Source organism: Callithrix jacchus, chromosome 6, assembly GCF_049354715.1.
Source record: "Callithrix jacchus isolate 240 chromosome 6, calJac240_pri, whole genome shotgun sequence".
Lineage (NCBI taxonomy): Eukaryota > Metazoa > Chordata > Mammalia > Primates > Cebidae > Callithrix > Callithrix jacchus.
This window is the reverse complement of record NC_133507.1, coordinates 80,750,361-80,764,729: the sequence shown is the minus strand read 5'-3', so window position 1 is coordinate 80,764,729 and position 14,369 is coordinate 80,750,361. Positions and strand designations below refer to the sequence as shown.

General features: G+C 37.3%; 1 long non-coding RNA gene across 1 annotated transcript in view; it reads left to right on the top strand.

Annotated features, from left to right (window-relative positions):
- The window catches only part of LOC144576804 (uncharacterized), a 251,157-nt gene that overhangs the window by 11,552 nt on the left and 225,236 nt on the right, over positions 1–14,369 (top strand). The window lies entirely within an intron of this gene.

Genomic DNA, 14,369 nt, shown 5'->3' with positions numbered 1-14,369 from the left:
ACCTTTCTCTCTAGCTGCCCTTAGAATTTTCTCCTTTATTTCAACCCTGGTGAATCTAATGATTATGTGTCTTGGGGTTGCTCTACTTGAGGAATATCTTTGTGGTGTTCTCTGTATTACCTGGAGTTGAGTATTGTCCTGCATTACTAGTTTAGGAAAGTTTTCCTGAATAATTACCCTGAAGAATATTTTCCAGCTTGGATTCATTCTCTTCATGACATTCAGGTACACCTATCAAACGTAAATTAGGTATTTTCACATAGTCCCATATTTCTTGCAGACTTTGCTCATTCCTTTTTACTCTTTCTTCTCTAATCTTGTCTTCTCATTTCATTTCATTAAGTTGGTCTTCGACCTCTGATATCCTTTCTTCTGCTTGATCAATTCGACTGTTAAAATCTGTGCATACTTCATGGAGTTCTCGTGTTGTATTCTTCAGTTCCATTAATTCACTTATATTCCTCTCTAAATTGTCTATTCTCATTAGGATTTCATCAAACCTTTTTTCAAGGTTCTTAGTTTCTTTACATTGGGCTAGAACATGGTCTTTTAACTCACAGAAGTTTCTTATTATCCACTTTCTGAAGCCTAATTCTGTTAATGCAATGCACTCATTCTCCATCAGGCCTTGTTCCCTTGTTGATGAGGAACTGTGATCCTCTGTAGAGGAAGAGGCATTCTGATTTTGGGTATCCTCAGCCTTTTTATGCGGGTTGCTTCCTGTCATTGTAAATTTATCCACCTGTGGTCTTTGTAATTACTGACTTTCAAATTAGGTCTCTGAGTGGACGTTCAACTTGTTCATTCCCAGTGCTGGAATCTGAGCAACCCACTGCGCTGGCTAAAATAGTGGTGTTAAGATTCATGGTGCTTTTCTGCCTGGGAATCTCTGGTCTGGCTTTCTTCTTGAGTCCCTTTTTCAATCAGCTGAATAGGCGACTCTGCCTTCCCAGAGCTCCAAACGCCGACCAAAAGGGGACCCAGTCCCATTTACTCTGCACCAAGAATGGCCACACTGGCCACAAGAGTCGCTGGTGACCCATGGGGCTCCTCTGCTGGGAATCTCCTGGTCCATGAGCAACAACAATTTGTCTGAAAGTGTGGCATCCTCTTGTTCTTTGCACTTTCACTGGGAGCTACAATCCTGAGCTGCTAGTTATCAGCCATCTTGGATCTCTCTCTGAACACTGGAATTTGAAGATCACAGGTAAGAAATAAAAACTGCTCAGGGCAGAAGTGCAATATACACTATGAACACCAGCTTTAATACTTCTCAATTTAAAAATACCTTGATAGTTAACAGTAAAAAGAATTATGACAAGAACATTTTCTAAATTTGAAATGTAAAGATCTAGGGAACACAAGCTCTAAGGTAAACAGATTTGAATTATCCTGTGATTTTAGTGAAGATCTTTAGACATGTAAATGGTTTACAGAGAGTAGTGATTGGAGGTTTAGATATTTTTGTATGTGTGACTAAGACCGTGTCAGAATAATGTCTTACTGTACATGGGGAAATAAAGTGAATACTTTTGTGGTTTAATAACCAAACTGGGCTCTACAGTCTGAAAACATGTAAGGCGGGTTAATGACTGTTACTGAGAATATCTTTTCATTTTGTTGGCATTATGTCATGATGTTACTGGGCTTTTCAGATTCTTAATTTTCATGTGCAGTTCAGGGATTAAAAGTCTTGTGAAGTATTCACAGGAACTCTTCCTGTATTTGTAGAAACTGCACCATGCTGGGAGACTTGGATTTGAATTCTGACTTTTTCATATAGCTTCATGCAGATTACAATTATAATTACTTAACATCTCTGAGCTTTTAAGTGTGCATAAAAACACCCACATAAAGGTTGTCATGAGGAGGATCCAGATGCTATAATAAATATGAAATCTTCTGCCAATTATGAAGCATCAAATAAATGCAAAGTAGTACTTGAATGCTTACAGTGTTGGGCCTTCACTTTTGTATTTGGTCTGTGGAACTCCACTATATCACCCATTTCCATAAAAATGACTCAAGTTTCACTAGGAGCCCAGTTATTTTTCCTAGTTAGATCTTTTTTTCCCCCCTGAAATAGTATCTGATAAAATACTGGATAGCTAGTTAAGTTTAATGTAAAATTTGATTTCATGTAAACAATGAATATTTTTTTTAGTATGACTATGTCCCATGTATTGCACAGCAAACTAACCTGGAAAATCTAACTGAAGACCAAAAATGCTATTCGCATTTGTGCATATTCTACTCACCAAACTTTTCTAATTGCTCACATCTTCTATTTTGCTTGTATGGAAAAAGTCTGACTCAAAAACAGTAATGTAGATCTAAAAATGCTTTTGAGAGAAATTATTGCTATCTGAAAGCTCACATCTTCAAAAATTTTACACTTCCTACTAGAAACGGCTCTAGCTTATCTCTAAACATTACTTAGAAGAAAATAGAGATACCATCTCATGCCAGTTAGAATGGCGATCATTAAAAAATCTGGAGACAGCAGATGCTGGAGAGGATGTGGAGAAAAAGGAACACTTTTACACTGTTGGTGGGAGTGTAAATTAGTTCAACCATTGTGGAAGACAGTGTGGCGATTCCTCAAGGCCTTAGAAATAGAAATTCCATTTGACCCAGCAATCCCATTACTGGGTATATATCCAAAGGACTATAAATCGTTCTACTATAAGGACACATGTACACGAATGTTCATTGCAGCACTGTTTACAGTAGCAAAGACCTGGAATCAACCCAAATGCCCACTGATGATAGATTGGATTGGGAAAATGTGGCATATATACACCATGGAATATTATGCAGCAATCAGAAATGATGAGTTCGTGTCGTTTGTAGGGACATGGATGAATCTGGAGAACATCATTCTCAGCAAACTGACACAAGAACAGAAAATGAAACACTGCATATTCTCACTCATAGGCGGGTGATGAAAAATGAGAACACATGGACACAGGGAGGGGAGTACTAAACACTGGGGTCTATTGGGGGGAAAAGGGGAGGGCCAGTGGGGGCGGGGGAGCTGGAGACGGATAGCCTGGGGAGAAATGCCAAATGTGGGTGAAGGGGAGAAAGGAAGCAAAACACACTGCCATGTGTGTACCTATGCAGCTTTCTTGCATGTTCTGCACATGTACCTCAAAACCTAAAATGCAATAAAAAATTTTAAAAAAAAAAGAAGAAAATAGAGTCTCTTAAGTACTTACTTCTTGGGATTATTTTTTATTTTTGTTATATTCTGTTATTCTGTTGACTTTGGATTATTCATTAACATCTCTTTCTCTGTCTCACTGTGTGGTTGTGGGAGTAGAAGGAGGAAAGAGGTGAATCTCCAAAATGAAATAATTCAAAAACCGCTTACGTGTTGCTATTATGGACAATTCTGAGGCATTTCTGGTACAGCTTTCTCTTTCCAATTATACTTGGTGCAGCATATATTGCTATTAAAATATATAGACTTTATGTAACGAAAGTCCACACGCTGATAATGTAGGAGAGGAGGAGGATGGAAAGGTGGGAGTTTGATGTGTGCTCAGTACAAAGAAGAGTTGTTCTGGGAAGACTTTGCAGTTTATAGTAGTCGAGGAAGGTAGTCCACAAAACGGAAGCTGAACTGCGCTAAAGTAAATTCTTGATTTCAGTTTCACGTGGATGCCTTGACGAGAGTGAGGAATCACACCAGGAAACCTGATGTGGGAGACAGCCATGTCCCACAGGAAGCCCCCTGAGGATGACTGAAGAAAAATGTCACCTTTGGGCTCACCTGACTCTGGACACTAGGTGTCAGTATACGGCAATGTAACAATTTTAGGATGCAGGGTGGATGTGCTGAATTAGTGGGGGAAGAGTTGTGAGATGATGTTTCATTACCTGCTGTTAACACAGGTCCTCGATTTATGGTAGAAGATTCTTAAGCTGTGATCTTATGAATCATCAATAGAGACAGGAACTGTGACAGAGTCACCTCTGAGGGTTTTCCTCGTATTTTTTTCTCTTTTCCCCAGAGAGGACTGATTACTTCTTCACACCTCTGCAAAGTACTTAATTAGTCTCATCAGGCAGCCAAACTTGATACCTTCATCCAATTTTAGACACACAGATGATGAAGGTGTTTAATTGGCAGTTGGAGCCATTAGAAGGACCCTGCAGAGCAGAGAGACATTGTACCGAGGTGATCTGAGCTGAGCAGGGGGTAAGGATATGTGAGCACATTTGCAAATCTGTTGACACGTTACAGTGGGGATGTCCCCTGGACGCATGGAAGGCCCAGTGCCCTGTCGTTTGAGCAAGGCAGGCACATCACCAGCCTGTGGGAATGTCACTGCTCATGCTGCTCTTTGATCTAAAGTTCCCATTTTCTATATGGGTTTGATAATGTTTAGTGGGATCCATGATGCCTATTTGTTAATTGCTTACAGAAGTTTGAGCTTAAAAATAAGATCTTGGATCTGGTAACATTCTCTGTTTTAAATTTTATCAATATTTCTGAATTCCAAGGAAATTACAAACATATCAGATGATCTTTGAAACCTTATCTTTATCTGTTGTTTCGAGTATTCTCTGCACTCTATCTTATATTTCTGCCCTTTCTCCTGCATAAATAAAACAGAATGATTTAGTTAGAATTTGAAGATGAAAATTATCAAGCCTATATTTGCAACAACAATATGGGATTCGAATTAATTTTAATGTCCAACTTGTATCCCTCTTGTCTCCTCTACGTGAGTGACTTTATTTTCAGCCATCTTTTAACATTTTCACTCTCAATTTTACCAACTGCACTTATCTCCACCTAAGTCTTTCTCATTTTGTTATCACCACCTGGTAAATTATTCCTGCTTCCTTTACTTATATAAATGTGGCTTCTTTTTCAGTATTCAACTCCAAGCCATCACTTCCATGAAGCCATCTGAGTAATTCACAGTAATCTGCTTTACTGAATTGTAGAGTATTACTCAGTTTAGCTCATGATTATAACCTAGTCTCAGTTGGTTTTTAGTTACTTTGCACACATGTACATATACACACATGTGCATGCACACACAACCAACTAGATTACAAGCTTTTTGAAAGTGGGAGCTCTACCCCAATGACATCTAGTAATATGGTGAGTATTGTATGTACATTTTCAAAAATAGCCATCCTTTGTTTATCTCTTTGATTGCAGAGGCTAGAACATAGTAGGCATTTAATAAATGTTGAGAGAGCTGAGGAAGTGACTTAAACTACTCTGCTGAAGTACTAGCTCTTTAGTAATATTAGATTGTGACATTTGGCATGTTAAACCTGGTAGTCATTAGCATAGATCTTTGCAAGAGCTAGCTCGTCTGACACCTTCCAGGACAACTTCACTAGGCTAATACAGTCCTCATTTCTCTTCCTGGTCCTGATTTTCTCCTCCTGCACCTGAACTACTAAAGCATCTCATCATATCTACATTGGGCGAGTGCCTTAGGACTATATCTGTAGAATGGGTTTAATAATAGTGACCATCTAATTAGAGTTATGATAATTAAATGACTTAATATATATAAATTATTTAGGACTTTTCTGGCATATAATAAATAATCAATAGATGTTTAAGACATGGTTCTCCAGAGAGGTAGAACTGATGAATTATGAATATGAATTGGCTCACTTGATTATGGAGGCTGAGAAGTCCCATGATAGGTGTCTGAAAGCTAGAGAACCAGGGAAACTGGTAGCATGGCTCCTGCCAAGGGCGAAGGCCTCAGAACCAAGGAAGCCAATATCATAACTCCCAGTCCAAGTCCAAAAACCTGGGAGCCTGGGTATTGCTGGTGTGTTCCCAGAATCCAAAAGCTGAGAAGGGGAGTTGTAACATTCAAGAGCAGCAGAAGAAGGGCATCCTAGCTCCAGAAGACAGAGCAAGATTTTGCCCTTTCACCATCCTTTTATTCCATCTGGGACCCCAGGCAATTGGAAGGTGTCTGCCCACATTGAGGGTGGATCTTCTCTACTCAGTCCATGGACTCAAATTCCAGTCTCTTTTTTGGAACATTCTCAGAGACATACCTATGGCGGCCTGACAATTTTAATCAAATGCCAAATCACCTGGTGTTTCTCTTTCACCAGAAGAGGGAAGGGCTTTAATTTATCACAGTCTAGCTGGCAAGATTATAGAGAAAAGGAAAATCTTTTACACTGCTAGGGGGAATGTAAATTAGTTCAGCCATTGTAGAAAGCAGTTTGGCAATTTCTCAAAGAATGTAAAAAAGAATTAAGATTTTATCCAGCAATTCCATTATTAGGTATATGCTGAAAGGAATATAAATTGTTCTACCATAAAGACACATGCACATGTATGTTCATCTCAGCACTATTCACAATAGCAAAGACATGGAATCAACCTAAATACCCATAAAGAAAAAGTGGTACATATACATCATGGAATACTATGCAGCCATAAAAAAGTAAAGATCGTGTCCTTTGCAGCAACATGAATGAAGCTGGAGGCCGTTATCCTAAGTGTTCTAAGTGGGAGCTAAACATTGAGTATGGACACAAAGAAGGGAACAATAGACACCACTACTTGAGGGTGGAGGATGGGAGGAGGGTGAAGGTTCAAAAACTACCTATCAGGCATTATGCTTATTACCTGAGAGATGAAATAATCTGTACACCAAACCCTGTGACATACAATTTACTGATGTAACTAACCTGCACACGTACCCCAAATCTAACATTTTTTTTAAGTCACATAATGAGGTAAAAATAATTAATAGAAATAATTTTTATTAGAAAAAACTTATCCCAATCTACCTTATACCCCTTCACATGTGGTATAAGAACCTCACAACAGGGTGCTTCTGTCTCTTTATCCTTATTACTGCTGTTCTCATGTATTTTACTTCCACATTTGCTGTGAATCCCATGCTACACTGCTCTTATTTTTGCTTTAAACAGCCCGCTGTTTTATTTTGAAGATATTTTTTAAAATGAGAAAGCCGTTTTGTTTTTTTTTGTTTTTTTTTTTGTTTTTTACATGACCATGCATACTTACCATTTCTGGCTTTCTTTAATCTTTTGTGTAAGTTTAATTTTCCGTCTGGTGTTATTTTAGCTCTGCCCAAAGAACTTCCTTTAGCATTGCTGGAGTGCAATTCTGCTGGTGATGAATTCTCTTCTTTTAATTCTTCCAGAAATGTATATTCCTTCTTCACATTTGTAATATATTTTCTCCTGATAAGGAGGTGTGGGTAAACAGTTTTTGCCCCTCTCAACACAGTTGGCTTGTATAGTTTGTGATGGAAGTCTGCTGTCATTCTTCTCTTTATTGCTTTGTTTGCAGTGTGTCACAGTGTATCTTATTTTTATGGCTGATGTTAAGATTTTCTTTCTATCATTAGTTTTTGGCAATTTAGTTACATAGAGCTTTGGAATGCAACATCATTCTGAAACTTCTACTTGATACCTTATATATTTGCTTTTTTGGTTTTTAAAATGTTGTTGTTGTTGTTGTTGTTACTGTTTCATCTTGGCTGGCGGAAATATGAACAATTCCTCGCCCTCTGTGAGCTCCAGGAATGTTTCTGACTTCTTATTTCTTGTGGTTCTTTCCCAAGCTTGGGTCATTTCCTCTCATGCATGCACAGATTAGTACTTAGACAAAGCCTCCTCCAGACCCCACTGCAAATGTCCAGAGTTCCTTCTTCATGCAGCTCCTTCCTCTGTGCTCCTATGCCCCACAAACTCCACCTTTCTTAATATCCCTGAATTCTGATCTCTCTTTCTTCAATTTAGAAAGACTGCTTGACTCTGTGCTGTTGCCTGGAAACTGCCTACAGGAAGTAAGATGGTGCATGTTAACCTTTCATCATCTGTTCCCTTTCTCTCAGGGATCACAGTCTAATAATGCCTCTTTTCAAATGCCTGTAAACGACTGTTTCCTATGTTTTGTCTGATTTTTTCTAGTTGCTTACAGCAAGGGGTGGGGTGATAGTGCTAAATCTATCCCTTTTAACTCCATTTTGACTTGAAACAAAAGTGTCCATGGAAATGGAACCAGTTTCTTACTTCCTCACATCCTATTCCTAATGACTAATTGAATACTCCAGAGTTTATGATAAAAGAGAATAGCCATTAAATTAATGATAAGATCAGTGCATATTTGAATACTCCAGTATTCCCAGGTAATGACAGACAAAAACATCACAAAGAGCTGCAGAATCAGAAAACTACTGAACTTTGAATCAACTATGTTGAAGCAACATCATAAAATACAGTCTTTTCTTCTAGAGACTGTGCATAAAGTCATAGATTTTTAGAAAGTATTGCTCTCATTATTTCTGATGCAGCAGTTGAAGTTCAAAGAGGTAATTACATTGATTTCTGGCAGACAATTGAGCCGAAAGGCCAAAGTAGAACTCATAAGCCAACTGCCTTAATGGTTTGGGTAGTGGTATAGGTAAATGAAAGGCATCTTTAATCTTCTGACTTCAAATTAAAAGATTATATATTTAAGTTCCTAACAGATAAACACATTATTGTCTTTTAATTCATTTTTGTTTAAAAACAGCTTCTTCTAGAATTCTGCTTTGGTGTATTGCTTTAGCTTGGGTACAAATTCCCAAAGATTCTATGAAAAATTTAGTATATAATCTCCGTTAGAAAAAGTATAGCATTTTTATGAGCAGAATAATATTATTCAGAACTGATATAAATGTACACACAGGAATATGTGTGTAGCTTCAATCTCTGTAAGGGATTATAATTTTAACATTTTCTTTTTATTTGTCCTTTAAGGTGTCTTGAGTTTTCAAATAAAATTACTCTCTATTATTGTGCACTTAGAGATACTTTTCCAGGCAATAATATGTAAATTCATTGCCTTTGCAGGTTTTGCTATGATTTCCCATTGTAGCATGAAATAATGTATTGGGAAGATTTTTCGGTTTTGTGGCAGTTTTAACTCTCTTTTAAAAATGGTTTAAATTTCGAGTTGCAATATCTTAGTGTTAAATTATTTAAAAACTGTTCTGAAGAAACATATTTCAGGATTAATAGAAAAAATTTCTTATATTGGCCAATTTCAAATTTAACCACAATTCTTAATACATTTCTCTTTGACATGAATTTATAAATACCAATTATAATGAGTATGGTTCTCTAAATCAAAGAACCTGTTAAAACCAAATGATCCAATTATAGGTTTGTATTAAAAATGAATGAATAAGGAAAGCTTTTTAGCTCTTTAAGATGCTATCATTTCTTTTATAGAATGTCAAGATTTACAGAATATCAGGAAAGTAATCAACCTTCCTTTGATTAGGCTTGTATCTGCTCTTTTCTCAAATTTCTGCAGACTTTCATTTGCTAGGAAGAAAAAAATGGAAAGCTATGGGACAGTGAAAGATAACAGCTAAGAATTTCCAAAGGATTCAAGGATGTAGAAACAGAAATGACTCAGATAGATGGTCATTGCACTTCAAATTCCATCATATAGGCTGAGACGCTGTAGTTCCATCCTGAACTGGTCCTAATGATTTAGTGCTGGATTCTAGGCTTGCACATAGGTGAAGGTGAAGATATTATCGTATGTCAAACAAAAACTAATGCTCATGAATGGGAAGAAAAGTGAGATTTTCAGTGATTTTTGTACTGACTTGTTTTCCTCTACTTACTTTACTTGACTGCCCTCCAGAACAGTCAGATGATGTAATTTGAGTCAATAGATACGTAACAAAGACAAACCAGATGGCCAATTCCTGTGGATTTATGGAACAATTCTATATATCTTAAGCAAATAATTTGTTCTTTTCAATTGTATTCAAAGCTTACATTCTCTTAAGCTGTATATTTTATTAGAGAATAGTTTTTCTGTGAAGATAATACCATTAGCTGAGTTGCAAAAGCTAAAATTTTAATACATACTCTCAAATTTTCTTCATTCTAAAACTACTTCTTACAAAAAAATAAGGTTAAATATTTTTATATTTCCTGATTTTCAATTTGTTACCTATCTTCAAATCAACAATTAACTAATTGATTTACCATGCGTTATAGACTATAGAAGTAAAGGGAAAGTGTGAACATTTACAAAGTCAATTAAAAGAGAAATCTAAGTGGAAAATATTTTGAGTCCTGTGTTTTAAGTTATTACTCTGGAGAATGAGTATTTAACTCTTTTCAACTTCTTTCTTCTATCACATTTAGTCCACTTCAGGTCCCACCTACCTCCCAAGATATCTATATGACAATTTGATTAGACTAGTAATCAGGATCTTCCTTTCCTTTTCTTTTCTTTTCTCTTTTCTTTCCTTCCTTCCTTCCTTCCTTCCTTCCTTCCTTCCTTCCTTCCTTCCTTCCTTCCCTCCTTCCTTCTTTTTTTTTTCGAGACAGAATATTGCTCTGTTGCCCAGGCTGGAGTGCAGTGGCGCAATCTCTGCTTACTACAACCTCTGCCTCTCTGGTTCAATAAAAGCTATTCTAACAGGTATGAGGTAATATCTCATTGTGGTCTTAATTTGCATTTCTCTAATGATTAGTGATACTAATCATTTTTTTCATGTACTTATTGGCCATTTGTATAACTTCCTTTGAAAAATGTCTGTTCAGACCCTGTGGCAGTATTAAAATCAGGCTATTTGTTTTATTGCTGTATTAGGTCAATCTTGCATTGCTATAAAGAAATACCTGAGACGGGGTAATTTATAAAGAACATAAGCTTAATTGGCTCTTTGTTCTTCAGGCCGTATAGGAAGTGTCATGCCAGCACCTGCTCAGCTTCTGGGGAGGCCTCAAGGAGTTTTTACTCATTGCAAAAGGCAAAGTGGAAGCAGACTCATCACTTAGCAAAAGCAGTAGCAAGAGGGGTGGGGTGAGGTGCCACACACTTTAAAACAAACAGATCTTGTGAAAATTCACTATTGTGAGGATAGCACCAAGCCTTAGAGATCCACTTCCATGATCCAAACACCACCCACCTGGCCCCACCTCTAACATGGGGTTTACATTTCAACATGAGATTTGGATAATAACATGGTTTGGCTGTGCCCCCCTCAACATTTCAACTTGAATTGTATCTTCCAGAATTCCCACGTGTTGTGGGAGGGACTGAGGGGGAGGTAACTGAATCATGGGGGCCGGTTTTTCGCATGCTATTTTTGTTATTATGAGATCTGATGGGTTTATCAGGGGTTTCTGTTTTTGTTCCTCCTAATTTTCTCTTGTGGCCACTTGCCTTTCACCTCCTGCCATAATTCCCTCCCCAGCCATGAGAAACTGTAAGTCCAATTAAACTTCTTTTTCCTCCTAGTCTCAGGTATGTCTTTATCAGCATCATAAAAATGGACTAACACGTGGGACAAATATTCAAACTGTATCATTCTGCTCCTGGTCCCTTAAATCTGTGTCCTTCTCTTACTGGAAAATATAATTATACCTTCCCAGTAGTTCTCCAGTAATACTTAACTCATTCCAGAATTAACTCAAAAGTCCCGAGTCCAGGTTCAAAGTCTCATGTGAGACTCATTTCCTTCCACCTATGAGCCTGAGAAATCAAAACAAATTATTTACTTCCAAGATACAATGGGGATACAGGAATTGGGTAAACATTCCTATTCCAAAAGGGAGAAATCAGCCAAGAGAGGGGCTACAGGCCTCAAGCAACTCTGAAACCCAGCAGGGCAGCCATTAAATTGTAAAGCTCCAAAATAATCTCCTTTGACACCATGTCCCATGTCCCATGTCCCATGTCCAGGGCACACTAGTGCAAGGGGTGGGAGCTACAAAAGTAGAGCTCATGGAGATAGAGAGTTGAATGGTGGTTACCAGAATCTGGGAAGAGAAGAGGAGGAAGATGAAGGGAAGTTTGTTAATGACTATACAAATACAGTTGGGTATTTTGCAGGGACATCGATGAAACTGTAAACCATCATTCTCAGCAAACTGACACAAGAACAGAAACCAAACACCGCATGGTCTCACTCATAAGTGGGTGTTGAACAATGAGAACACACAGACATAGGGAGGAGAACGTTACACACTGGGGCCTGTGGGGTGGGGGGCTAGGTGAGGAATAGTAGTGGGGGAGGATTGGGGAGGGATAGCATTAGGATAAATATCTACTACAGATGGCAGGGGGTGGATATAATAAACTACCGCCATGGCACGTGTATACCTATGTAACAAACCTGCACGTTCTGCACATGAACCCAGAACTTAAAGTATAATTTAAAAAAAATACAGTTGGGTAGAAGAAATGGGTTCTAAAAATCACTAGTGTAGTTGAGAAATTATAGCTATCAATAACTTATTGTATATCTTAAAAATAATAGCTAGAAGACAAGAATTAAAATGTTCCAAACACAAGGAAAAGATAAATATTTGAGGCAATAGATGTCCCGATTCTGCTGATTTGATCATTATACATTGTATACATCTATCATAATACTACATATACCCTCAAAATATGCACAAATATAATATATCAATTTTTTTCCAAAAACAATTATCTAAGATCCTAAGGATTTGCTGCTATGTTTTTTGCTGAGGGTTTTGTAGTTTTTGCTCTTACATTTTGGTGCCTGATCCATTTGGAGCTAATTTTTGTGAATGATATTAGATAGGATCAAACTTCATTCTTTTGCATGAGGATGTCCAGTTATTTCAGCACCATTTATAGAAAAGACTGCTTTTTCTACATTGAATTGACTTAATATATAAAATTTTGATTATGTAATCACTTTTAAGTTTCAAGAACTCTGTTTTTCATTTCAGAATATTTCTATTTGGTAATATTCTGGGTTTTTTGGTTGTTGTTGTTTTTCTCTTATTTCTCTGAGGCTATATATATATGTGTGTATTTTAATATGACTGTCTCTGCAGAAACTTTGTTGCCCTTTAAAAAATCTCCCTCCTCTACTCTTTTTGGTCACATCTCCCATGTTACAGTATTTCTTCAGCTATCTGATAATCCCTGGTTTCTGGCTCTTGATTAATATTGGTGTCCTTTTTGGAGGGGCTTGTGAGTATTGAGCTCAATTGTAGGGTAATCTGAGTGGGCTTTTTTGGTGAAATGCTGATGCCAGTATATGTAAGTCTTTTTTCTTGGGTTGGCCAGGTTCTGCAGTGAATAGTCCTCCATTCTCTTTCCAGGAGGGTGAAGGTCTGGCTGCCAGTATTCTGGAAGCTTTGTGGAGGAAGAAGTTAGGGGGCCTCATTATTAAATCTCTAGTATGATTATTGTTACTTAAGTCTCCTGTGTGAGGTCTGGTACCACACATTCAACTATGCCCAGTCAATCTCCAGTCCAAGGACTTTACCTGTTACCCTCTTCCAGAGAGTAAATCCCCAATTTTCTTTCTGAGAGGTGATGGGTCAATTTTCCAGCAACAAGACTGGGGAGGAGATCTATGGTTCTAAATATTTATAAGCAACTTGTATAAAAATATTTGTACAAGTATAAACCTATGCACATATAGTATTGTACATATATTAACCTTACACATACTGTTTTGCTCTTGGTACAGTGTAACTTTGTACATATAGTTTTGCACTTGTACAAATAACATTGCAATATTATTTATAATTAAAATACACTGGGCACTATCTAGACTTCTAGCAATAAGACATATACACATTCCATACAATAAGATATAGTATGAAAAGATTAGGTAGAATGTATGTTAATATGGAAAAATATTCATAAAATTTTGCTAATATAAAAAAATTGGAATAACATGCTCCAATTTATGTACAACTATAAATATGTACATATATTCATATTATTTGCATGAATAGAGAAGAGCCTGAAATAATATACACCAATATGTTAATGATAGTTGGCTATATGACAGAATTTGAGGTTAGTATGGTTTTGTCCCCTTTATTTTTAGCTGTATTTCATACTATTCTACAAGACAGATCCCTTACAAACAAAGAAATGTTACTGTTATAAAGTGTAATTCTCAGTTCACAGGTGTGAGCTCCTTTCTTAAGCAGGAGCTATCATTTCTGAACTGTGTATTCTAAGTAATCAGAACAGAGCCTGCACCTAAGAACTCAGCAAATGTGTGTAGAAAGAATTAATTCCATTTGCTTTCTTCCATGTTAATGATTTCTTCTACATTCAGTGAAACCTACTGACCTTGATGTTCCTGTTTTCATTTGTTCTCCTCAGTGTGAATGCTAAGGGAATGTGTGAATTTAATGTGTTACAGTAGTCTGATGGAACTTTCGCTCTTGTTACCCAGGCTGGAGTGCAATGGCGTGATCTCGGCTCACCGCATCCTCCGCCGCCTGGGTTCAGGCAATTCTCCTGCCTTAGCCTCCTGAGTAGCTGGGATTACAGGCACGCGCCACCGTGCCCAGCTAATTTTTGTAATTTTTTA